General features: G+C 38.3%; 1 long non-coding RNA gene across 1 annotated transcript; it reads left to right on the plus strand.

The window, feature by feature from the left end:
* The first annotated feature begins 3,135 nt into the window (after positions 1-3,135).
* Positions 3,136-4,233, plus strand: LOC306797079. The gene is made up of 3 exons (XR_013773095.1): positions 3,136-3,248; positions 3,607-3,790; positions 4,141-4,233. It is a non-coding gene; the product is annotated as an uncharacterized lncRNA (long non-coding RNA).
* Positions 4,234-4,730: the final 497 nt, after the last annotated feature.

Below are 4,730 nucleotides of genomic sequence, written 5' to 3' on the forward strand. Positions count from 1 at the left end.
GCCCGGTGATGTTAGTCAGCCCGAGCATTCATAATTATTGTGAGGAATAATTAACATGGACATGTGATCAGACAGTCTCTTCACATATATTATTATTATTATTATTAAAAGGTGATCTGTGCAACTTTGTTTTTCAGGAAGTTTGTATCAAACAATATGCCCCTGTTAATTATCCAACTTTGAAACCTAATTTAATTATTGCTATCCTCACTATCAATACAGATTGGTTTAGTACTGCAGACTCAGCATGTTCTCTGGAAATTATTGCAGCAAAGATGGCGGCGAGAAGGAGAACAAAGACTCCTGATCGGGATGCCATGGACCACATCATTCTGGCCAGAGACTAATCTTTTCTGGAAGGAAAATTCATTGACACATTTAAAGGTAAGTCTTTCATCTCATATTGTTTGGACACCACTGACATCATAGTTAACTCGCAGTTATATATATGTATATATATATATATATATATATATATATATATATATATATATATATATATATATATATATATATATATGTATATATATATATATATATGTACATATATATATGTATATATATGTACATATATATATATATATATATATGTACATATATATATGTATATATATGTACATATATATATATATATATATATGTACATATATATATATATATATATGTACATATATATATATATATATATATATATATATGTACATATATATATATATATATATATATATATATGTACATATATATATATATATATATATATGTACATATATATATATATATATATATATATATATATGTACATATAAAACAACGGGGACGGATCCAGCACGGACAGTTACAGGAGTGAGGGATGAGGAGGTAAGGAAACATGAGAACACCAGGGTAGGGAGTGAGGGATGAGGAGGTAAGGAAACATGAGAACACCAGGGTAGGGAGTGAGGGATGAGGAGGTAAGGAAACATGAGAACACCAGGGTAGGGAGTGAGGGATGAGGAGGTAAGGAAACATGAGAACACCAGGGTAGGGAGTGAGGGATGAGGAGGTAAGGAAACATGAGAACACCAGGGTCGGGAGTGAGGGCCTTGGGTCCCCTGAAAGGCGCTATATAAATTAAAGTTATTATTATTATTATTATTATTATGTTAAAATGAAGCTCAACACCTGTAAATACACTAACTGCAGAGAATACGACGATTCAGTCACGGATATTCTCATCTCTGCGAGCGCCGAATTCACAATGCTCCGCTAGTTCGTACAAAGCCCTGATAAAAGTCTCAGCTTTCTCTCCCGGTATTTGCACGCGCAGATGGAAACATGCACGTTCGTGTATTACATTCCTTCTCGGCACAAAGTACTCATTGAACTTTCCAAGCACCCGAACAAAATCATCTCTTATGTCCATCTTCGGGAAATGCAAACAAACGGAAGATGTTCTCCGACTCGCTTCCCATAGCGTATATCAGGCTGTTCACCTGCACGGCACCATCTTCTTTGTCCAGCTTGGTGGCGGTTCTGAATCTCACAAAACGCTGCTTCTACTCCGGCCATTCTCCTGGCTTATCGAAGGAAAAGTTTGTCGGGGGATTGAACTTTGTCATGTCTCCGCTTTCACTTCTGACACCATGTAAATCAATGCAATAGAGGCTTCTTAGTTTGCTCAGCTGGTTTTAATGGATCACCGTGTCTCACTTTACATACATCTGGAACTCCCGTATAAACCCCAGTATATGCGCATTAGACTACCGTATATGACAGTACCCGCCTATGAGTGCTTTTGGGCGGCGGAAGGGTTCATGGCAGCACCCCCACTGCTCGTTCAGGACAGTGCAGAATGTACGAGCTTTAACGTCACAGTCAAAACACCAGAAAAGTCTCCAATAACACCAGAAAAAGTCGCTAGATTTGTCGCAAGTAGCTTTTGGCAAAAAAAAGTAGCCATGAGGGTTTGGAAAGTCGCCGGATTTAGCGAGAAAGTCGGCAAGTTGCCAGCACTGGCTAAATATGTCCCCAGAGCAACATTGGACGTAACAATAATTCCTATCGCATATAAAACCAAACAAAAATCCATCTTCATAAAAACAAGTTGTAAAAATAATAATATATAAACAAGCATATTAAAGCTACTGCAGATGTAAAAACAAACGCATTTAACTTAGCAGAGCTGCTGTTCACTATCTAAAGACAAAGTGCATCCTCCTTTCTTTGTTAAAGAGTTTAATCTCACGGTTGTTCAGTACATCCGTGTGTTTTAGTTCCAGTAAGAAGTCCTTCTCCGTTCATGGACGCCAGTGAAGACAGTGGAGTCTCCCAGTTGTATTTCTTGAATACGTTTTAATGCGTTTGAGGCTGAAGATGTCTGCTCACAGAGGCAGCAGATTTTGGGATTGTCACCGCCCAACACGTCACGCTAGCCCACTGACCAATCACGTACTTGTAGGCCAGCTAGCAGCTCTGACACGTCAAAGAATACGCCCAACATGTCAAACTAAAGATCTGATTGGTTGAACACGATGACAATCAACAATATCGTCCCCATTCACTTAAACTGCAAAGAGATTCAAGTGAGAGTCTGCAGGCCTAGTCTTCTACCTAGAGACACAGAGGTGAACGCTGATTGGATGAAAGCTCTACTTAAAACAAGCTGCACTGGAAGCAGAGCAACGGAGGAAGACAGTAGCGGTGCAATGAGAACATAAGATAATGGGAAAATATGTTGATAAATTAGAATACATGTAGTGTATTTATGAAAATGTTTTAAATTATAAAATAGCGATAACTTTGTGATTCTGTTTAGGCCAGCAGAGAAGGCTTTGAAGGCCCTGACAGCCCACCACTGCTGTTAACAAACACAAATACATGCAAGTGTAGAGCTTATTGTATAAAGATCTCTGCTGATCAAGCAAATGTAAAATCTGTACTCCAAATGTACCTGCAGGGCACAAATAACTGTGGGCGGCCCACCCAGATAAAGCCATTGTGTGGTTAACTTTGTTAAGAATTTGCGACCTACATTCCATGTTTTTGCAGGATTTATTTCATTCAGAAGATAAGCCACGAGTAGCGTTAATTGCCGAACAAATAGTTAATTCTTTCCTTGCTATTTTAGGGAGAGGTGTTTTTACACGGGAATACATTGCACCATCCAGTTTTGTGATGGAGTACCGTGGAATTCTGTCACGAACTACAGGTGTAGATGACACAAATAATCCCTGTGTGTTTGATTTCATCTGGAATGGAACACACTATTGGTAAGTTAGCTGCTTGTTGATTTACTGAAATGGATTTCTTTTTATAGAGTTATTTGTTGTAAAAGAACAAATCAATCATCAGTTCAGATTCAGAACAAAGATGGTGTATGCTGCATGGTATACTTGTATCTATTTAGTTTAACCAGGGCCTCATCTTGTGCGTGTGAATTTCCCAAAAGTTATACAGCACAATGCGTGGGAAAATGTAAGAGTGGTGCAGTGGTATATGTGTACAAAAGGTTCCTGTTTTACATATAAACCAAGGTTGGACAACACAGAAAATATTTCTGTCATGACATTTTGAATGATTTAACCCCAGGAAAGCTTTTGAGTTTTATCTGGGCTATTTGTCTTACAGCATAGAAGAGGATGGAACACTCGGACGACTAGCAAATGATAATCACAGAAATCCCAACTGCAAAGTTAAAAAAATAATTTTCAAAGGAAGGCCACACTTGTGCCTGTTTGCTATAAAAGACATATTTCCAGGCGAGGAGATAACGTACAACTATGGGGCGTCTTCTTGGCCATGGAGATCAATGGTGAGTTTATGTTCTCATGTTCTCTAAATGATAGTGTGTGGTAACTGACGGGGCAACAGTGTTTCATTGTCTCCTGCTTTTCATTGAACTACTTGGCTGATTTATTCAGATCATATTTTATTCCCAGACATTACAATGTCCTTAAAGTCCCAGTGAAACAGAGGTGTAACTTATTTTTCTCAGTTTTCTGTTGTCATTGTGTATAAGACTAGAGTACTCTGTAGGCTAGCTGATCCACTATAAATGTACACACCTTCATAACTGCAACGCCTCTGCCTTCACACAAGTCTTCCTCAAACTTCTCCAGAAGTTATATGACAACAGCATATATTTTCTCTGTACAATCTTAGGCACCTTGTAAAGAACCGTCTTATCCTGAACCCAAGAAAGGAGTTCCATTCTCGTCAGAAAAAGAAATGGTAAGTTCCTTTTTGTAATATCGCAGTCGCATGCTGTTTGGCTAGAATGGGGGGAAACAACACCTCCATGACACATCCGCCTACTTCCTGGGATGGGATGTATTTCATGTCTGCAGTGCATACCGCATGCTAACAGTGAAAGTGGCAGTAGGTATTTAATCAGCATAGAATTTACTAAAGTGATTCCCGGGGAGAATTTGGGTTTCATCGATACAGTTTTGCCCATTTAGAATAGAAAAGTACACAAAGACAAATTATAAGAAAATAGAAAAAATAAATGTGCAATATACTACAACAATAAATAACATATATGGAAATAAGAAATGTGTAAAATTATATAAACTACAATATAAAACAGTGTAAATAATAATAATGCGGAAGAACTGCAGATAACTTGTCAAACATGAATTAGCCATCCCGGTCAGTAAATGGCATCACTTGTGTGTCGGGGGATGGGCACAGCATGGACCTGCTTTGTGAGGACACCTGTTCTTATGAGGACCATCATATTTCTTCACACA

This window comes from Melanostigma gelatinosum (assembly GCF_949748355.1).
Source record: "Melanostigma gelatinosum genome assembly, chromosome: 24".
NCBI classification, from domain to species: Eukaryota; Metazoa; Chordata; class Actinopteri; order Perciformes; family Zoarcidae; genus Melanostigma; species Melanostigma gelatinosum.